Raw genomic sequence first — 23,430 nt, forward strand, 5'->3', positions numbered from 1 at the left:
ACTCCAATGGCTCCCATGTTTGAGGACACTCCAATGGCTCCCATGTTTGAGGAAACTCCACTGGCTCCCATGTTTGAGGAAACTCCAATGGCTCCCCTGTTTGAGGACACTCCAATGGCTCCCATGTTTGAGGACACTCCACTGGCTCCCATGTTTGAGGACACTCCAATGGCTCCCCTGTTTGAGGCCACTCCACTGGCTCCCCTGTTTTAGGACACTCCAATGGCTCCCCTGTTTGAGGCCACTCCAATGGCTCCCATGTTTGAGGCCACTCCAATGGCTCCCATGTTTGAGGACACTCCAATGGCTCGGCTCCCCTGTTTGAGGACACTCCAATGGCTCCCCTGTTTGAGGACACTCCAATGGCTCGCCTCCCCTGTTTGAGGACACTCCAATGGCTCCCCTGTTTGAGGCCACTCCAATGGCTCCCATGTTTGAGGACACTCCAATGGCTCGGCTCCCCTGTTTGAGGACACTCCAATGGCTCCCCTGTTTGAGGACACTCCAATGGCTCGGCTCCCCTGTTTGAGGACACTCCAATGGCTCCCCTGTTTGAGGACACTCCATTGGCTCCCATGTTTGAGGACACTCCATTGGCTCCCCTGTTTGAGGACACTCCAATGGCTCCCATGTTTGAGGACACTCCAATGGCTCCCATGTTTGAGGAAACTCCACTGGCTCCCATGTTTGAGGAAACTCCAATGGCTCCCCTGTTTGAGGACACTCCAATGGCTCCCATGTTTGAGGACACTCCACTGGCTCCCATGTTTGAGGACACTCCAATGGCTCCCCTGTTTGAGGCCACTCCACTGGCTCCCCTGTTTGAGGACACTCCACTGGCTCCCCTGTTTTAGGACACTCCAATGGCTCCCATGTTTGAGGCCACTCCAATGGCTCCCCTGTTTTAGGACACTCCATTGGCTCCCCTGCTTGAGGACACTCCAATGGCTCGGCTCCCCTGTTTGAGGACACTCCAATGGCTCCCCTGTTTTAGGACACTCCATTGGCTCCCCTGTTTGAGGACACTCCAATGGCTCCCCTGTTTGAGGCCACTCCAATGGCTCCCCTGTTTTAGGACACTCCATTGGCTCCCCTGTTTGAGGACACTCCAATGGCTCGGCTCCCCTGTTTGAGGACACTCCAATGGCTCGGCTCCCCTGTTTGAGGACACTCCAATGGCTCCCCTGTTTGAGGACACTCCAATGGCTCCCCTGTTTGAGGACACTCCAATGGCTCCCCTGTTTTAGGACACCACTGGCTCCCCTGTTTGAGAAGACTCCACTGGCTCCCCTGTTTTAGGACACTCCAATGGCTCTCCTGTTGGAGGACACTCCACTGGCTCCCCTCTTTGAGGACACTCCACTGGCTCCCCTGTTTTAGGACACTCCACTGGCTCCCCTGTTTGAGAACACTCCACTGGCTCCCCTGTTTTAGGACACTCCACTGGCTCCCCTGTTTGAGGACACTCCAATGGCTCGGCTCCCCTGTTTGAGGACACTCCAATGGCTCCCCTGTTTGAGGACACTCCAATGGCTCCCCTGTTTGAGGACACTCCAATGGCTCCCCTGTTTTAGGACACTCCACTGGCTCCCCTGTTTGAGAAGACTCCACTGGCTCCCCTGTTTTAGGACACTCCAATGGCTCTCCTGTTGTAGGACACTCCACTGGCTCCCCTCTTTGAGGACACTCCACTGGCTCCCCTGTTTAGGACACTCCACTAGCTCCCCTGTTTGAGAACACTCCACTGGCTCCCCTGTTTTAGGACACTCCACTGGCTCCCCTGTTTGACGACACTCCAATGGCTCCCCTGTTTGAGGACACTCTACTGGCTCCCCTGTTTGAGGACACTCTACTGGCTCCCCTGTTCTAGGACACCCTACTCGCTCCCCTGTTTTAGGACACTCCACTGGCTCCCCTGTTTTAGGACACTCCACTGACTCCCCTGTTTGAGGACACTCTACTGGCTCCCCTGTTTGAGGACACTCTACTCGCTCCCCTGTTTTGGACACTCTAATGGCAACCCTGTTTTAGGACACTCCAATGGCTCCCCTGTTTAAGGACACTCCAATGGCTCCCCTGTTTGAGGACACTCCAATGGCTCCCCTGTTTGAGGACACTCCAATGGCTCCCATGTTTGAGGACACTCCACTGGCTCCCCTGTTTGAGGACACTCCAATGGCTCCCCTGTTTGAGGACACTCCAATGGCTCTCCTGTTTAAGGACACTCCAATGTCTCCCCTGTTTGAGGACACTCTACTGGCTCCCCTGTTCTAGGACACCCTACTCGCTCCCCTGTTTTAGGACACTCCACTGGCTCCCCTGTTTTAGGACACTCCACTGACTCCCCTGTTTGAGGACACTCTACTGGCTCCCCTGTTTGAGGACACTCTACTCGCTCCCCTGTTCTAGGACACTCTACTCGCTCCCCTGTTCTAGGACACTCTAATGGCTCCCCTGTTTTAGGACACTCCAATGGCTCCCCTGTTTGAGGACACTCTACTCGCTCCCCTGTTCTAGGACACTCTAATGGCTCCCCTGTTTTAGGACACTCCAATGGCTCCCCTGTTTAAGGACACTTCAATGGCTCCCCTGTTTGAGGACACTCCAATGGCTCCCCTGTTTTAGGACACTCCAATGGCTCCCCTGTTTTAGGACACTCCAATGGCTCCCCTGTTTGAGGACACTCCAATGGCTCCCCTGTTTGAGGACACTCCAATGGCTCCCATGTTTGAGGACACTCCACTGGCTCCCCTGTTTGAGGACACTCCAATGGCTCCCCTGTTTGAGGACACTCCAATGGCTCCCCTGTTTGAGGACACTCCACTGGCTCCCCTGTTTTAGGACACTCCAATGGCTCCCCTGTTTGAGGACACTCCACTGGCTCCCCTGTTTAAGGACACTCCAATGGCTCCCCTGTTTTAGGACACTCCAATGGCTCCCCTGTTTGAGGACACTCCAATGGCTCCCCTGTTTGAGGACACTCCACTGGCTCCCCTGTTTGAGGACACTCCAATGGCTCCCCTGTTTGAGGACACTCCACTGGCTCCCCTGTTTGAGGACACACCACTGGCTCCCCTGTTTAAGGACACTCCAATGGCTCGGCTCCCCTGTTTGAGGACACTCCAATGGCTCCCCTGTTTGAGGACACTCCAATGGCTCCCCTGTTTGAGGACACTCCAATGGCTCCCATGTTTGAGGACACTCCAATGGCTCCCATGTTTGAGGAAACTCCACTGGCTCCCATGTTTGAGGAAACTCCAATGGCTCCCCTGTTTGAGGACACTCCAATGGCTCCCATGTTTGAGGACACTCCACTGGCTCCCATGTTTGAGGACACTCCAATGGCTCCCCTGTTTGAGGCCACTCCACTGGCTCCCCTGTTTTAGGACACTCCAATGGCTCCCCTGTTTGAGGCCACTCCAATGGCTCCCATGTTTGAGGCCACTCCAATGGCTCCCATGTTTGAGGACACTCCAATGGCTCGGCTCCCCTGTTTGAGGACACTCCAATGGCTCCCCTGTTTGAGGACACTCCAATGGCTCGGCTCCCCTGTTTGAGGACACTCCAATGGCTCCCCTGTTTGAGGCCACTCCAATGGCTCCCATGTTTGAGGACACTCCAATGGCTCGGCTCCCCTGTTTGAGGACACTCCAATGGCTCCCCTGTTTGAGGACACTCCAATGGCTCGGCTCCCCTGTTTGAGGACACTCCAATGGCTCCCCTGTTTGAGGACACTCCATTGGCTCCCATGTTTGAGGACACTCCATTGGCTCCCCTGTTTGAGGACACTCCAATGGCTCCCATGTTTGAGGACACTCCAATGGCTCCCATGTTTGAGGAAACTCCACTGGCTCCCATGTTTGAGGAAACTCCAATGGCTCCCCTGTTTGAGGACACTCCAATGGCTCCCATGTTTGAGGACACTCCACTGGCTCCCATGTTTGAGGACACTCCAATGGCTCCCCTGTTTGAGGCCACTCCACTGGCTCCCCTGTTTGAGGACACTCCACTGGCTCCCCTGTTTTAGGACACTCCAATGGCTCCCATGTTTGAGGCCACTCCAATGGCTCCCCTGTTTTAGGACACTCCATTGGCTCCCCTGCTTGAGGACACTCCAATGGCTCGGCTCCCCTGTTTGAGGACACTCCAATGGCTCCCCTGTTTTAGGACACTCCATTGGCTCCCCTGTTTGAGGACACTCCAATGGCTCCCCTGTTTGAGGCCACTCCAATGGCTCCCCTGTTTTAGGACACTCCATTGGCTCCCCTGTTTGAGGACACTCCAATGGCTCGGCTCCCCTGTTTGAGGACACTCCAATGGCTCGGCTCCCCTGTTTGAGGACACTCCAATGGCTCCCCTGTTTGAGGACACTCCAATGGCTCCCCTGTTTGAGGACACTCCAATGGCTCCCCTGTTTTAGGACACCACTGGCTCCCCTGTTTGAGAAGACTCCACTGGCTCCCCTGTTTTAGGACACTCCAATGGCTCTCCTGTTGGAGGACACTCCACTGGCTCCCCTCTTTGAGGACACTCCACTGGCTCCCCTGTTTTAGGACACTCCACTGGCTCCCCTGTTTGAGAACACTCCACTGGCTCCCCTGTTTTAGGACACTCCACTGGCTCCCCTGTTTGAGGACACTCCAATGGCTCGGCTCCCCTGTTTGAGGACACTCCAATGGCTCCCCTGTTTGAGGACACTCCAATGGCTCCCCTGTTTGAGGACACTCCAATGGCTCCCCTGTTTTAGGACACTCCACTGGCTCCCCTGTTTGAGAAGACTCCACTGGCTCCCCTGTTTTAGGACACTCCAATGGCTCTCCTGTTGTAGGACACTCCACTGGCTCCCCTCTTTGAGGACACTCCACTGGCTCCCCTGTTTAGGACACTCCACTAGCTCCCCTGTTTGAGAACACTCCACTGGCTCCCCTGTTTTAGGACACTCCACTGGCTCCCCTGTTTGACGACACTCCAATGGCTCCCCTGTTTGAGGACACTCTACTGGCTCCCCTGTTTGAGGACACTCTACTGGCTCCCCTGTTCTAGGACACCCTACTCGCTCCCCTGTTTTAGGACACTCCACTGGCTCCCCTGTTTTAGGACACTCCACTGACTCCCCTGTTTGAGGACACTCTACTGGCTCCCCTGTTTGAGGACACTCTACTCGCTCCCCTGTTTTGGACACTCTAATGGCAACCCTGTTTTAGGACACTCCAATGGCTCCCCTGTTTAAGGACACTCCAATGGCTCCCCTGTTTGAGGACACTCCAATGGCTCCCCTGTTTGAGGACACTCCAATGGCTCCCATGTTTGAGGACACTCCACTGGCTCCCCTGTTTGAGGACACTCCAATGGCTCCCCTGTTTGAGGACACTCCAATGGCTCTCCTGTTTAAGGACACTCCAATGTCTCCCCTGTTTGAGGACACTCTACTGGCTCCCCTGTTCTAGGACACCCTACTCGCTCCCCTGTTTTAGGACACTCCACTGGCTCCCCTGTTTTAGGACACTCCACTGACTCCCCTGTTTGAGGACACTCTACTGGCTCCCCTGTTTGAGGACACTCTACTCGCTCCCCTGTTCTAGGACACTCTACTCGCTCCCCTGTTCTAGGACACTCTAATGGCTCCCCTGTTTTAGGACACTCCAATGGCTCCCCTGTTTGAGGACACTCTACTCGCTCCCCTGTTCTAGGACACTCTAATGGCTCCCCTGTTTTAGGACACTCCAATGGCTCCCCTGTTTAAGGACACTTCAATGGCTCCCCTGTTTGAGGACACTCCAATGGCTCCCCTGTTTTAGGACACTCCAATGGCTCCCCTGTTTTAGGACACTCCAATGGCTCCCCTGTTTGAGGACACTCCAATGGCTCCCCTGTTTGAGGACACTCCAATGGCTCCCATGTTTGAGGACACTCCACTGGCTCCCCTGTTTGAGGACACTCCAATGGCTCCCCTGTTTGAGGACACTCCAATGGCTCCCCTGTTTGAGGACACTCCACTGGCTCCCCTGTTTTAGGACACTCCAATGGCTCCCCTGTTTGAGGACACTCCACTGGCTCCCCTGTTTAAGGACACTCCAATGGCTCCCCTGTTTTAGGACACTCCAATGGCTCCCCTGTTTGAGGACACTCCAATGGCTCCCCTGTTTGAGGACACTCCACTGGCTCCCCTGTTTGAGGACACTCCAATGGCTCCCCTGTTTGAGGACACTCCACTGGCTCCCCTGTTTGAGGACACACCACTGGCTCCCCTGTTTAAGGACACTCCAATGGCTCGGCTCCCCTGTTTGAGGACACTCCAATGGCTCCCCTGTTTGAGGACACTCCAATGGCTCCCCTGTTTGAGGACACTCCAATGGCTCCCATGTTTGAGGACACTCCAATGGCTCCCATGTTTGAGGAAACTCCACTGGCTCCCATGTTTGAGGAAACTCCAATGGCTCCCCTGTTTGAGGACACTCCAATGGCTCCCATGTTTGAGGACACTCCACTGGCTCCCATGTTTGAGGACACTCCAATGGCTCCCCTGTTTGAGGCCACTCCACTGGCTCCCCTGTTTTAGGACACTCCAATGGCTCCCCTGTTTGAGGCCACTCCAATGGCTCCCATGTTTGAGGCCACTCCAATGGCTCCCATGTTTGAGGACACTCCAATGGCTCGGCTCCCCTGTTTGAGGACACTCCAATGGCTCCCCTGTTTGAGGACACTCCAATGGCTCGGCTCCCCTGTTTGAGGACACTCCAATGGCTCCCCTGTTTGAGGCCACTCCAATGGCTCCCATGTTTGAGGACACTCCAATGGCTCGGCTCCCCTGTTTGAGGACACTCCAATGGCTCCCCTGTTTGAGGACACTCCAATGGCTCGGCTCCCCTGTTTGAGGACACTCCAATGGCTCCCCTGTTTGAGGACACTCCATTGGCTCCCATGTTTGAGGACACTCCATTGGCTCCCCTGTTTGAGGACACTCCAATGGCTCCCATGTTTGAGGACACTCCAATGGCTCCCATGTTTGAGGAAACTCCACTGGCTCCCATGTTTGAGGAAACTCCAATGGCTCCCCTGTTTGAGGACACTCCAATGGCTCCCATGTTTGAGGACACTCCACTGGCTCCCATGTTTGAGGACACTCCAATGGCTCCCCTGTTTGAGGCCACTCCACTGGCTCCCCTGTTTGAGGACACTCCACTGGCTCCCCTGTTTTAGGACACTCCAATGGCTCCCATGTTTGAGGCCACTCCAATGGCTCCCCTGTTTTAGGACACTCCATTGGCTCCCCTGCTTGAGGACACTCCAATGGCTCGGCTCCCCTGTTTGAGGACACTCCAATGGCTCCCCTGTTTTAGGACACTCCATTGGCTCCCCTGTTTGAGGACACTCCAATGGCTCCCCTGTTTGAGGCCACTCCAATGGCTCCCCTGTTTTAGGACACTCCATTGGCTCCCCTGTTTGAGGACACTCCAATGGCTCGGCTCCCCTGTTTGAGGACACTCCAATGGCTCGGCTCCCCTGTTTGAGGACACTCCAATGGCTCCCCTGTTTGAGGACACTCCAATGGCTCCCCTGTTTGAGGACACTCCAATGGCTCCCCTGTTTTAGGACACCACTGGCTCCCCTGTTTGAGAAGACTCCACTGGCTCCCCTGTTTTAGGACACTCCAATGGCTCTCCTGTTGGAGGACACTCCACTGGCTCCCCTCTTTGAGGACACTCCACTGGCTCCCCTGTTTTAGGACACTCCACTGGCTCCCCTGTTTGAGAACACTCCACTGGCTCCCCTGTTTTAGGACACTCCACTGGCTCCCCTGTTTGAGGACACTCCAATGGCTCGGCTCCCCTGTTTGAGGACACTCCAATGGCTCCCCTGTTTGAGGACACTCCAATGGCTCCCCTGTTTGAGGACACTCCAATGGCTCCCCTGTTTTAGGACACTCCACTGGCTCCCCTGTTTGAGAAGACTCCACTGGCTCCCCTGTTTTAGGACACTCCAATGGCTCTCCTGTTGTAGGACACTCCACTGGCTCCCCTCTTTGAGGACACTCCACTGGCTCCCCTGTTTAGGACACTCCACTGGCTCCCCTGTTTGAGAACACTCCACTGGCTCCCCTGTTTTAGGACACTCCACTGGCTCCCCTGTTTGACGACACTCCAATGGCTCCCCTGTTTGAGGACACTCTACTGGCTCCCCTGTTTGAGGACACTCTTCTGGCTCCCCTGTTCTAGGACACCCTACTCGCTCCCCTGTTTTAGGACACTCCACTGGCTCCCCTGTTTTAGGACACTCCACTGACTCCCCTGTTTGAGGACACTCTACTGGCTCCCCTGTTTGAGGACACTCTACTCGCTCCCCTGTTTTGGACACTCTAATGGCAACCCTGTTTTAGGACACTCCAATGGCTCCCCTGTTTAAGGACACTCCAATGGCTCCCCTGTTTGAGGACACTCCAATGGCTCCCCTGTTTGAGGACACTCCAATGGCTCCCATGTTTGAGGACACTCCACTGGCTCCCCTGTTTGAGGACACTCCAATGGCTCCCCTGTTTGAGGACACTCCAATGGCTCCCCTGTTTGAGGACACTCCACTGGCTCCCCTGTTTTAGGACACTCCAATGGCTCCCCTGTTTGAGGACACTCCACTGGCTCCCCTGTTTAAGGACACTCCAATGGCTCCCCTGTTTTAGGACACTCCAATGGCTCCCCTGTTTGAGGACACTCCAATGGCTCCCCTGTTTGAGGACACTCCACTGGCTCCCCTGTTTGAGGACACTCCAATGGCTCCCCTGTTTGAGGACACTCCACTGGCTCCCCTGTTTGAGGACACACCACTGGCTCCCCTGTTTAAGGACACTCCAATGGCTCGGCTCCCCTGTTTGAGGACACTCCAATGGCTCCCCTGTTTGAGGACACTCCAATGGCTCCCCTGTTTGAGGACACTCCAATGGCTCCCCTGTTTGAGGACACTCCATTGGCTCCCCTGTTTGAGGACACTCCAATGGCTCCCCTGTTTGAGGCCACTCCAATGGCTCCCCTGTTTGAGGTCACTCCAATGGCTCCCCTGTTTGAGGACACTCCAATGGCTCCCCTGTTTTAGGACACTCCATTGGCTCCCCTGTTTGAGGACACTCCAATGGCTCGGCTCCCCTGTTTTAGGACACTCCAATGGCTCCCCTGTTTGAGGACACTCCAATGGCTCCCCTGTTTGAGGACACTCCAATGGCTCCCCTGTTTGAGGACACTCCAATGCTCCCCTGTTTTAGGACACTCCACTGGCTCCCCTGTTTGAGAACACTCCACTGGCTCCCCTGTTTTAGGACACTCCAATGGCTCTCCTGTTTAAGGACACTCCAATGTCTCCCCTGTTTGAGGACACTCTACTGGCTCCCCTGTTCTAGGACACCCTACTCGCTCCCCTGTTTTAGGACACTCCACTGGCTCCCCTGTTTTAGGACACTCCACTGACTCCCCTGTTTGAGGACACTCTACTGGCTCCCCTGTTTGAGGACACTCTACTCGCTCCCCTGTTCTAGGACACTCTACTCGCTCCCCTGTTCTAGGACACTCTAATGGCTCCCCTGTTTTAGGACACTCCAATGGCTCCCCTGTTTGAGGACACTCTACTCGCTCCCCTGTTCTAGGACACTCTAATGGCTCCCCTGTTTTAGGACACTCCAATGGCTCCCCTGTTTAAGGACACTTCAATGGCTCCCCTGTTTGAGGACACTCCAATGGCTCCCCTGTTTTAGGACACTCCAATGGCTCCCCTGTTTTAGGACACTCCAATGGCTCCCCTGTTTGAGGACACTCCAATGGCTCCCCTGTTTGAGGACACTCCAATGGCTCCCATGTTTGAGGACACTCCACTGGCTCCCCTGTTTGAGGACACTCCAATGGCTCCCCTGTTTGAGGACACTCCAATGGCTCCCCTGTTTGAGGACACTCCACTGGCTCCCCTGTTTTAGGACACTCCAATGGCTCCCCTGTTTGAGGACACTCCACTGGCTCCCCTGTTTAAGGACACTCCAATGGCTCCCCTGTTTTAGGACACTCCAATGGCTCCCCTGTTTGAGGACACTCCAATGGCTCCCCTGTTTGAGGACACTCCACTGGCTCCCCTGTTTGAGGACACTCCAATGGCTCCCCTGTTTGAGGACACTCCACTGGCTCCCCTGTTTGAGGACACACCACTGGCTCCCCTGTTTAAGGACACTCCAATGGCTCGGCTCCCCTGTTTGAGGACACTCCAATGGCTCCCCTGTTTGAGGACACTCCAATGGCTCCCCTGTTTGAGGACACTCCAATGGCTCCCCTGTTTGAGGACACTCCAATGGCTCCCCTGTTTGAGGACACTCCAATGGCTCCCCTGTTTGAGGACACTCCATTGGCTCCCCTGTTTGAGGACACTCCAATGGCTCCCCTGTTTGAGGACACTCCAATGGCTCCCCTGTTTGAGGCCACTCCAATGGCTCCCCTGTTTGAGGACACTCCAATGGCTCCCCTGTTTTAGGACACTCCATTGGCTCCCCTGTTTGAGGACACTCCAATGGCTCGGCTCCCCTGTTTTAGGACACTCCAATGGCTCCCCTGTTTGAGGACACTCCAATGGCTCCCCTGTTTGAGGACACTCCAATGGCTCCCCTGTTTGAGGACACTCCAATGCTCCCCTGTTTTAGGACACTCCACTGGCTCCCCTGTTTGAGAACACTCCACTGGCTCCCCTGTTTTAGGACACTCCAATGGCTCTCCTGTTTAAGGACACTCCAATGTCTCCCCTGTTTGAGGACACTCTACTGGCTCCCCTGTTTGAGGACACTCTACTCGCTCCCCTGTTCTAGGACACTCTAATGGCTCCCCTGTTTGAGGACACTCCAATGGCTCGGCTCCCCTGTTTGAGGACACTCCAATGGCTCGGCTCCCCTGTTTGAGGACACTCCAATGGCTCCCCTGTTTGAGGACACTCCAATGGCTCCCCTGTTTGAGGACACTCCAATGGCTCCCCTGTTTTAGGACACCACTGGCTCCCCTGTTTGAGAAGACTCCACTGGCTCCCCTGTTTTAGGACACTCCAATGGCTCTCCTGTTGGAGGACACTCCACTGGCTCCCCTCTTTGAGGACACTCCACTGGCTCCCCTGTTTTAGGACACTCCACTGGCTCCCCTGTTTGAGAACACTCCACTGGCTCCCCTGTTTTAGGACACTCCACTGGCTCCCCTGTTTGAGGACACTCCAATGGCTCGGCTCCCCTGTTTGAGGACACTCCAATGGCTCCCCTGTTTGAGGACACTCCAATGGCTCCCCTGTTTGAGGACACTCCAATGGCTCCCCTGTTTTAGGACACTCCACTGGCTCCCCTGTTTGAGAAGACTCCACTGGCTCCCCTGTTTTAGGACACTCCAATGGCTCTCCTGTTGTAGGACACTCCACTGGCTCCCCTCTTTGAGGACACTCCACTGGCTCCCCTGTTTAGGACACTCCACTGGCTCCCCTGTTTGAGAACACTCCACTGGCTCCCCTGTTTTAGGACACTCCACTGGCTCCCCTGTTTGACGACACTCCAATGGCTCCCCTGTTTGAGGACACTCTACTGGCTCCCCTGTTTGAGGACACTCTACTGGCTCCCCTGTTCTAGGACACCCTACTCGCTCCCCTGTTTTAGGACACTCCACTGGCTCCCCTGTTTTAGGACACTCCACTGACTCCCCTGTTTGAGGACACTCTACTGGCTCCCCTGTTTGAGGACACTCTACTCGCTCCCCTGTTTTGGACACTCTAATGGCAACCCTGTTTTAGGACACTCCAATGGCTCCCCTGTTTAAGGACACTCCAATGGCTCCCCTGTTTGAGGACACTCCAATGGCTCCCCTGTTTGAGGACACTCCAATGGCTCCCATGTTTGAGGACACTCCACTGGCTCCCCTGTTTGAGGACACTCCAATGGCTCCCCTGTTTGAGGACACTCCAATGGCTCTCCTGTTTAAGGACACTCCAATGTCTCCCCTGTTTGAGGACACTCTACTGGCTCCCCTGTTCTAGGACACCCTACTCGCTCCCCTGTTTTAGGACACTCCACTGGCTCCCCTGTTTTAGGACACTCCACTGACTCCCCTGTTTGAGGACACTCTACTGGCTCCCCTGTTTGAGGACACTCTACTCGCTCCCCTGTTCTAGGACACTCTACTCGCTCCCCTGTTCTAGGACACTCTAATGGCTCCCCTGTTTTAGGACACTCCAATGGCTCCCCTGTTTGAGGACACTCTACTCGCTCCCCTGTTCTAGGACACTCTAATGGCTCCCCTGTTTTAGGACACTCCAATGGCTCCCCTGTTTAAGGACACTTCAATGGCTCCCCTGTTTGAGGACACTCCAATGGCTCCCCTGTTTTAGGACACTCCAATGGCTCCCCTGTTTTAGGACACTCCAATGGCTCCCCTGTTTGAGGACACTCCAATGGCTCCCCTGTTTGAGGACACTCCAATGGCTCCCATGTTTGAGGACACTCCACTGGCTCCCCTGTTTGAGGACACTCCAATGGCTCCCCTGTTTGAGGACACTCCAATGGCTCCCCTGTTTGAGGACACTCCACTGGCTCCCCTGTTTTAGGACACTCCAATGGCTCCCCTGTTTGAGGACACTCCACTGGCTCCCCTGTTTAAGGACACTCCAATGGCTCCCCTGTTTTAGGACACTCCAATGGCTCCCCTGTTTGAGGACACTCCAATGGCTCCCCTGTTTGAGGACACTCCACTGGCTCCCCTGTTTGAGGACACTCCAATGGCTCCCCTGTTTGAGGACACTCCACTGGCTCCCCTGTTTGAGGACACACCACTGGCTCCCCTGTTTAAGGACACTCCAATGGCTCGGCTCCCCTGTTTGAGGACACTCCAATGGCTCCCCTGTTTGAGGACACTCCAATGGCTCCCCTGTTTGAGGACACTCCAATGGCTCCCATGTTTGAGGACACTCCAATGGCTCCCATGTTTGAGGAAACTCCACTGGCTCCCATGTTTGAGGAAACTCCAATGGCTCCCCTGTTTGAGGACACTCCAATGGCTCCCATGTTTGAGGACACTCCACTGGCTCCCATGTTTGAGGACACTCCAATGGCTCCCCTGTTTGAGGCCACTCCACTGGCTCCCCTGTTTTAGGACACTCCAATGGCTCCCCTGTTTGAGGCCACTCCAATGGCTCCCATGTTTGAGGCCACTCCAATGGCTCCCATGTTTGAGGACACTCCAATGGCTCGGCTCCCCTGTTTGAGGACACTCCAATGGCTCCCCTGTTTGAGGACACTCCAATGGCTCGGCTCCCCTGTTTGAGGACACTCCAATGGCTCCCCTGTTTGAGGCCACTCCAATGGCTCCCATGTTTGAGGACACTCCAATGGCTCGGCTCCCCTGTTTGAGGACACTCCAATGGCTCCCCTGTTTGAGGACACTCCAATGGCTCGGCTCCCCTGTTTGAGGACACTCCAATGGCTCCCCTGTTTGAGGACACTCCATTGGCTCCCATGTTTGAGGACACTCCATTGGCTCCCCTGTTTGAGGACACTCCAATGGCTCCCATGTTTGAGGACACTCCAATGGCTCCCATGTTTGAGGAAACTCCACTGGCTCCCATGTTTGAGGAAACTCCAATGGCTCCCCTGTTTGAGGACACTCCAATGGCTCCCATGTTTGAGGACACTCCACTGGCTCCCATGTTTGAGGACACTCCAATGGCTCCCCTGTTTGAGGCCACTCCACTGGCTCCCCTGTTTGAGGCCACTCCACTGGCTCCCCTGTTTGAGGACACTCCACTGGCTCCCCTGTTTTAGGACACTCCAATGGCTCCCATGTTTGAGGCCACTCCAATGGCTCCCCTGTTTTAGGACACTCCATTGGCTCCCCTGCTTGAGGACACTCCAATGGCTCGGCTCCCCTGTTTGAGGACACTCCAATGGCTCCCCTGTTTTAGGACACTCCATTGGCTCCCCTGTTTGAGGACACTCCAATGGCTCCCCTGTTTGAGGCCACTCCAATGGCTCCCCTGTTTTAGGACACTCCATTGGCTCCCCTGTTTGAGGACACTCCAATGGCTCGGCTCCCCTGTTTGAGGACACTCCAATGGCTCGGCTCCCCTGTTTGAGGACACTCCAATGGCTCCCCTGTTTGAGGACACTCCAATGGCTCCCCTGTTTGAGGACACTCCAATGGCTCCCCTGTTTTAGGACACCACTGGCTCCCCTGTTTGAGAAGACTCCACTGGCTCCCCTGTTTTAGGACACTCCAATGGCTCTCCTGTTGGAGGACACTCCACTGGCTCCCCTCTTTGAGGACACTCCACTGGCTCCCCTGTTTGAGAACACTCCACTGGCTCCCCTGTTTTAGGACACTCCACTGGCTCCCCTGTTTGAGGACACTCCAATGGCTCGGCTCCCCTGTTTGAGGACACTCCAATGGCTCCCCTGTTTGAGGACACTCCAATGGCTCCCCTGTTTGAGGACACTCCAATGGCTCCCCTGTTTTAGGACACTCCACTGGCTCCCCTGTTTGAGAAGACTCCACTGGCTCCCCTGTTTTAGGACACTCCAATGGCTCTCCTGTTGTAGGACACTCCACTGGCTCCCCTCTTTGAGGACACTCCACTGGCTCCCCTGTTTAGGACACTCCACTGGCTCCCCTGTTTGAGAACACTCCACTGGCTCCCCTGTTTTAGGACACTCCACTGGCTCCCCTGTTTGACGACACTCCAATGGCTCCCCTGTTTGAGGACACTCTACTGGCTCCCCTGTTTGAGGACACTCTACTGGCTCCCCTGTTCTAGGACACCCTACTCGCTCCCCTGTTTTAGGACACTCCACTGGCTCCCCTGTTTTAGGACACTCCACTGACTCCCCTGTTTGAGGACACTCTACTGGCTCCCCTGTTTGAGGACACTCTACTCGCTCCCCTGTTTTGGACACTCTAATGGCAACCCTGTTTTAGGACACTCCAATGGCTCCCCTGTTTAAGGACACTCCAATGGCTCCCCTGTTTGAGGACACTCCAATGGCTCCCCTGTTTGAGGACACTCCAATGGCTCCCATGTTTGAGGACACTCCACTGGCTCCCCTGTTTGAGGACACTCCAATGGCTCCCCTGTTTGAGGACACTCCAATGGCTCCCCTGTTTGAGGACACTCCACTGGCTCCCCTGTTTTAGGACACTCCAATGGCTCCCCTGTTTGAGGACACTCCACTGGCTCCCCTGTTTAAGGACACTCCAATGGCTCCCCTGTTTTAGGACACTCCAATGGCTCCCCTGTTTGAGGACACTCCAATGGCTCCCCTGTTTGAGGACACTCCACTGGCTCCCCTGTTTGAGGACACTCCAATGGCTCCCCTGTTTGAGGACACTCCACTGGCTCCCCTGTTTGAGGACACACCACTGGCTCCCCTGTTTAAGGACACTCCAATGGCTCGGCTCCCCTGTTTGAGGACACTCCAATGGCTCCCCTGTTTGAGGACACTCCAATGGCTCCCCTGTTTGAGGACACTCCAATGGCTCCCCTGTTTGAGGACACTCCATTGGCTCCCCTGTTTGAGGACACTCCAATGGCTCCCCTGTTTGAGGCCACTCCAATGGCTCCCCTGTTTGAGGTCACTCCAATGGCTCCCCTGTTTGAGGACACTCCAATGGCTCCCCTGTTTTAGGACACTCCATTGGCTCCCCTGTTTGAGGACACTCCAATGGCTCGGCTCCCCTGTTTTAGGACACTCCAATGGCTCCCCTGTTTGAGGACACTCCAATGGCTCCCCTGTTTGAGGACACTCCAATGGCTCCCCTGTTTGAGGACACTCCAATGCTCCCCTGTTTTAGGACACTCCACTGGCTCCCCTGTTTGAGAACACTCCACTGGCTCCCCTGTTTTAGGACACTCCAATGGCTCTCCTGTTTAAGGACACTCCAATGTCTCCCCTGTTTGAGGACACTCTACTGGCTCCCCTGTTCTAGGACACCCTACTCGCTCCCCTGTTTTAGGACACTCCACTGGCTCCCCTGTTTTAGGACACTCCACTGACTCCCCTGTTTGAGGACACTCTACTGGCTCCCCTGTTTGAGGACACTCTACTCGCTCCCCTGTTCTAGGACACTCTACTCGCTCCCCTGTTCTAGGACACTCTAATGGCTCCCCTGTTTTAGGACACTCCAATGGCTCCCCTGTTTGAGGACACTCTACTCGCTCCCCTGTTCTAGGACACTCTAATGGCTCCCCTGTTTTAGGACACTCCAATGGCTCCCCTGTTTAAGGACACTTCAATGGCTCCCCTGTTTGAGGACACTCCAATGGCTCCCCTGTTTTAGGACACTCCAATGGCTCCCCTGTTTTAGGACACTCCAATGGCTCCCCTGTTTGAGGACACTCCAATGGCTCCCCTGTTTGAGGACACTCCAATGGCTCCCATGTTTGAGGACACTCCACTGGCTCCCCTGTTTGAGGACACTCCAATGGCTCCCCTGTTTGAGGACACTCCAATGGCTCCCCTGTTTGAGGACACTCCACTGGCTCCCCTGTTTTAGGACACTCCAATGGCTCCCCTGTTTGAGGACACTCCACTGGCTCCCCTGTTTAAGGACACTCCAATGGCTCCCCTGTTTTAGGACACTCCAATGGCTCCCCTGTTTGAGGACACTCCAATGGCTCCCCTGTTTGAGGACACTCCACTGGCTCCCCTGTTTGAGGACACTCCAATGGCTCCCCTGTTTGAGGACACTCCACTGGCTCCCCTGTTTGAGGACACACCACTGGCTCCCCTGTTTAAGGACACTCCAATGGCTCGGCTCCCCTGTTTGAGGACACTCCAATGGCTCCCCTGTTTGAGGACACTCCAATGGCTCCCCTGTTTGAGGACACTCCAATGGCTCCCCTGTTTGAGGACACTCCAATGGCTCCCCTGTTTGAGGACACTCCAATGGCTCCCCTGTTTGAGGACACTCCATTGGCTCCCCTGTTTGAGGACACTCCAATGGCTCCCCTGTTTGAGGACACTCCAATGGCTCCCCTGTTTGAGGCCACTCCAATGGCTCCCCTGTTTGAGGACACTCCAATGGCTCCCCTGTTTTAGGACACTCCATTGGCTCCCCTGTTTGAGGACACTCCAATGGCTCGGCTCCCCTGTTTTAGGACACTCCAATGGCTCCCCTGTTTGAGGACACTCCAATGGCTCCCCTGTTTGAGGACACTCCAATGGCTCCCCTGTTTGAGGACACTCCAATGCTCCCCTGTTTTAGGACACTCCACTGGCTCCCCTGTTTGAGAACACTCCACTGGCTCCCCTGTTTTAGGACACTCCAATGGCTCTCCTGTTTAAGGACACTCCAATGTCTCCCCTGTTTGAGGACACTCTACTGGCTCCCCTGTTTGAGGACACTCTACTCGCTCCCCTGTTCTAGGACACTCTAATGGCTCCCCTGTTTTAGGACACTCCAATGGCTCCCCTGTTTGAGGACACACCACTGGCTCCCCTGTTTGAGGACACTCCTCTGGCTCCCCTGTTTAAGGACACTCCAATGGCTCCCCTGTTTTAGGACACTCCACTGGCTGCCCTGTTTGAGGACACTCCAATGGCTCCCCTGTTTTTGGACACTCCAATTGCTCCCCTGTTTGAGGACACTCCAATGGCTCCCATGTTTTAGGATACTCCTATGGGTCCCCTGTTTTAGGACACTCCTATTGGTCCCCTGTTTTAGGACACTCCAATGGCTCCCATGTTTTAGGACACTCCTATGGGTCCCCTGTTTGAGGACACTCCACTGGCTCCCTTGTTTGAGGACACTCCACTGGCTCCCCTGTTTGAGGACACTCCAATGGCTCCCATGTTTTAGGACACTCCTATGGGTCCCCTGTTTGAGGACACTCCACTGGCTCCCTTGTTTGAGGACACTCCACTGGCTCCCCTGTTTGAGGACACTCCAATGGCTCCCCTGTTTGAGGACACTCCACTGGCTCCCCTTTTTGAGGACACTCCACTGGCTCCCCTGTTCGAGGACACTCTAATGGCTCCCCTGTTTGAGGACACTCCCCTGGCTCCACTATTTGAGGACACTGCACTGGCTCCCCTGTTTGAGGACACTCCACTGGCTCCCCTGTTTGAGGACACTCCACTGGCTCCCCTGTTTGAGGACACTCCACTGGCTCCCCTGTTTGAGGACACTCCACTGGCTCCCCTGTTTGAGGACACTCCACTGGCTCCCCTGTTCGAGGACACTCCACTGGCTCCCTTGTTTGAGGACACTCCACTGGCTCCCCTGTTTGAGGACACTCCAATGGGTCCCCTGTTTGAGGACACTCCACTGGCTCCCCTGTTTGAGGACACTCCACTGGCTCCCCTGTTCGAGGACACTCCACTGGCTCCCCTGTTTGAGGACTCCCCTGGCTCTCCTGTTTGAGGACACTCCAATGGCTCCGGTGTACCACGACTACGTATATATATTTTTGGTATGCACGATCAAGGAAGAGCTAGATCAGAATTAAAGCGAACGAAATGCAAAGGGGGAAACACCAGCAGCAGCAGAGTCGAAGTGAGAGTGAGATCAAGGGGATTGAGAGAATGACACATGGGGTGAACAAACTGCACACAGGATGAATGAAACAAAGCAAGAAAATGAAAGGGGAATCAAGGTTGAAAGAAAAGGAACAAATGTGTGGAGGTGAGCATTGAGCCTGGATTTTGGGAGTTTGTCAAGAGGGTGACTGGCAGACCATGTGCATCCTGTGGAAACCTGGGAGGGACAAAGCTAAGAGAGGGCAGAGGATACAAGACTTAAAAGGATGTGATAGAATACAAAGAGGCCAACAACCTGTCTGCGATGCAAAGGTAACAGGCCGAGACACTCGCCTTCATTGCGGTAGAGCCCAACGAGTTTGAAGGCCTTGCTTTCCACATCATGAAGAAGGGCAAGGTGTGAGGCAGGGGCACCCACCGAAAGGTGACTCCATCAAGCTTCAAACAAAGGCCTTCTATGTTGTATTTTGTCAAAAGTTCAGATTGGCTCAGAAAAGTCCTTGTACGACTAACCCAGCGAAGATCACTCAGTCATTGGCTGGCTTTGGAAGCCATCTTGGAAATATTGTCTTCTCAAGAAAGATCATGATCGACGGTGAGGCCCAAATGTTTGAGTGACAACCTCTTAAAGTGATTTGTTTAGGACGGAGATGGGAGGGCTTGCTAGATGGTCACTTCAGAGAGACAGGGTGAGTGTTCCTGCCTGTCTGTTTGAATGATGAGAAATGATTCACAGAGAGTCGAATCATCAGCAAAGAGATAGGCAGGATTTTCCAGGGAATCAGAAAGATTATTGATGAAGACCGGGAACAAGACTGGGCCCAAGACACTGCCTTGGGGCACTCCAGCCTTGACAGTGAGCTGAGAGGATCCCGTTAAGAGCTGTACGCTGAATATGGGAGTGGAGGAAGTCAGTGATCAATGAGAGGAGGTGGCCTTGGATGCTTGCAGGGTTTCTGACTATCAAAAGCACGAGATATGGTCCAGAGAGACGGCTCTGATATCATGACTGAGATTGAGGCCTTCCATCCTTTGTTGGGAGAGTCGAAGCAGCATGTCCAAAGTAGAATGACTGATGATCTGAGGTCACACCATTGGAGAAAAGGGAGGATTTGATTTCAACTGTAAGGATACATTCCATGGCCTTACGTATAACTGAAAGCAAGTTAATATTTAGCCACAGCAGCAGACGGGGTTTTGTAATCACTTCTGTCTGTCTGCCTGTGTGTGGGTGTGTCTGTCTGTCTGTGTGTGGGTGTGTCTGTCTGTCTGTATGTGGGTGTGTCTGTCTGTCTGTGTGTGGGTGTGTCTGTCTGTCTGTGTGTGGGTGTGTCGGTCTGTCTGTGTGTGGGTGTGTCGGTCTGTCTGTGTGTGGGTGTGTCGGTCTGTCTGTGTGTGGGTGTGTCTGTCTTGACAGTAACTTTTTTTTTACCATTTGAGTTTTGTCATCAAATTTTCACCAAAGCTTTATTTTGATAATACGGAAATAGGCAAATTAATAATTTTGTCAAAAGGTCAAAGGTCAGCGCTCCATAAAATCATCAATTTTCATCCAATTGACCAGAAATCTAAATTTACCAATTGAGTTTTGTCATCAAATTTTCAGCAAAGCTTTATAATGACAATATGTAGATGGCAAATTAATAATTTCGTCAAAAGGTCAAAGGTCATCGCTAGATAAAATCATAAATTTTCATCCAATTGACCAGAAATTTAAATTTAACATTTGAGTTTTGTCATCAATTTTTCAACAAAGCTTTATTATGATAATATGGAGTAGGCAAATTAATAATTTCGTCAAAAGGTTAAAAGGCTAAAGGTCAGCATCACCTAAAATCATCAATTTTCATTCATGTCACCTAAAATCAATTTGACTAGAAATTTAAATTTACCAATTGAGTTTTGTCATCAAATTTTCAACAAAGCTTTATTATGAGAACATGGAGAAGGCAAATTAATAATTTCGTCAAAAGGTCAAAGGTCAGCACTGCATAAAATCATCAATTTTCATCCAATTGACCAGACATTTAAATTTACCAATTGAGTTTTGTCATCAAATTTTCAACAAAGCTTTATTATGGGAACATGGAGAAGGCAAATTAATAATTTCGTCAAAAGGTTAAAGGTCAGCACTGCATAAAATCATCAATTTTCATCCAATTGACCAGAAATGTAAATTTACCATTTCAGTTTTGTCATCAATTTTTCAACAAAGCTTTATAATGAGAATATGTGGATGGAAAAGAAATAATTTCGTCAAAAGGTCAAAGGTCATCGCTACATAAAATCATCAATTTTCATCCAATTGACCAGAAATTTAAATTTAACATTTGAGTTTTGTCATCAATTTTTCAACAAACCTTTATTATGATAATATGGAGTTGGCAAATCGTCAAAAGGTTAAAAGGCTCAAGGTCAGCATCACCTAAAATCATCAATTTTCATTCATGTTTTCATTTTTACAAAAAAAAAAAAAAAAAAAAAAAAAAAAAATGTCACCTAAAATCAATTTGACTAGAAATTTAAATTTACCAATTGAGTTTTGTCATCAAATTTTCAACAAAGCTTTATTATGAGAATATGTAGATGGCAAATTAATAATTTCGTCAAAAGGTCAAAGGTCATCGCTACATAAAATCATCAATTTTCATCCAATTGACCAGAAATTTAAATTTAACATTTGAGTTTTGTCATCAATTTTTCAACAAACCTTTATTATGATAATATGGAGTTGGCAAATCGTCAAAAGGTTAAAAGGCTCAAGGTCAGCGTCACCTAAAATCATCAATTTTCATTCATGTTTTCATTTTTACAAAAAAAAAAAAAAAAAAAAAAAAAAAAAAATGTCACCTAAAATCAATTTGACTAGAAATTTAAATTTACCAATTGAGTTTTGTCATCAAATTTTCAACAAAGCTTTATTATGAGAATATGTAGATGGCAAATTAATAATTTCGTCAAAAGGTCAAAGGTCAGCGCTGCATAAAATCATCAATTTTCATCCAATTGACGAGAAATTAAAATTTACCAATTGAGTTTTGTCATCAAATTTTCAAGAAAGCTTTATTATGAGAATATGTAGATGGCAAATTACTAATTTCGTCAAAAGGTCAAAGGTCAGTGTCACATAAAATCATCAATTTTCATCCAATTGACCAGAAATTTAAATTTACCAATTGAGTTTTCTCATCAAATTTTCAACAAAGCTTTATTATGAGAATATGTAGATCGCAAATGAATAATTTTGTCAAAAGGTCAAAGGTCAGCACTGCATAAAATCATCAATTTTCATCCAATTGACCAGACATTTAAATTTACCAATTGAGTTTTGTCATCAAATTTTCAACAAAGCTTTATTATGGGAACATGGAGAAGGCAAATTAATAATTTCGTCAAAAGGTCAAAGGTCAGCACTGCATAAAATCATCAATTTTCATCCAATTGACCAGAAATTTAAATTTACCATTTCAGTTTTGTCATCAATTTTTCAACAAAGCTTTATAATGAGAATATGTGGATGGAAAAGAAATAATTTCGTCAAAAGGTCAAAGGTCATCGCTACATAAAATCATCAATTTTCATCCAATTGACCAGAAATTTAAATTTAACATTTGAGTTTTGTCATCAATTTTTCAACAAACCTTTATTATGATAATATGGAGTTGGCAAATCGTCAAAAGGTTAAAAGGCTCAAGGTCAGCGTCACCTAAAATCATCAATTTTCATTCATGTCACCTAAAATCAATTTGACTAGAAATTTAAATTTACCAATTGAGTTTTGTCATCAAATTTTCAACAAAGCTTTATTATGAGAATATGTAGATGGCAAATTAATAATTTCGTCAAAAGGTCAAAGGTCAGCGCTGCATAAAATCATCAATTTTCATCCAATTGACGAGAAATTAAAATTTACCAATTGAGTTTTGTCATCAAATTTTCAAGAAAGCTTTATTATGAGAATATGTAGATGGCAAATTACTAATTTCGTCAAAAGGTCAAAGGTCAGTGTCACATAAAATCATCAATTTTCATCCAATTGACCAGAAATTTAAATTTACCAATTGAGTTTTCTCATCAAATTTTCAACAAAGCTTTATTATGAGAATATGTAGATCGCAAATGAATAATTTTGTCAAAAGGTCAAAGGTCAGCACTGCATAAAATCATCAATTTTCATCCAATTGACCAGACATTTAAATTTACCAATTGAGTTTTGTCATCAAATTTTCAAGAAAGCTTTATTATGAGAATATGTAGATGGCAAATTACTAATTTCGTCAAAAGGTCAAAGGTCAGTGTCACATAAAATCATCAATTTTCATCCAATTGACCAGAAATTTAAATTTACCAATTGAGTTTTCTCATCAAATTTTCAACAAAGCTTTATTATGAGAATATGTAGATCGCAAATGAATAATTTTGTCAAAAGGTCAAAGGTCAGCACTGCATAAAATCATCAATTTTCATCCAATTGACCAGACATTTAAATTGAAAATTTGAGTTTTGTCATCAAATTTTCAACAAATCTTTATTATGAGAATATGTAGATGGCAAATTAATAATTTCGTCAAAAAATCAAAGGTCAGCGTCACATAAAATCGTAAATTTTCATCCGATTGACGTGAAATTTTAAGAATTTGCATATTGGGTCAATTAATTGGTTCACCAATCAAAAGCCTCAAGCTGATTATTTTTTTAGATTAAAAGGTCAAAGGTCAAGGTTGCATAAAATCATCAATTTTCATTTTGCATTTGTTTTTTTAAAACTTGTTATTTTGAGCATACGGAAGAAGAAGAAGATGTCGGCATACAAACAGACGCAGACGGGCTTTCCATTTTCATATTCTTTCTAGTTAATACTGCTGTGTACATTTGTGACATCGCACGTTACATTCCTGCAAGAACACTGCGATCAA

This window comes from Myxine glutinosa, chromosome 2, assembly GCF_964187855.1.
Source record: "Myxine glutinosa chromosome 2, kmMyxGlut1.1, whole genome shotgun sequence".
In the NCBI taxonomy this organism is placed as follows: domain Eukaryota; kingdom Metazoa; phylum Chordata; class Myxini; order Myxiniformes; family Myxinidae; genus Myxine; species Myxine glutinosa.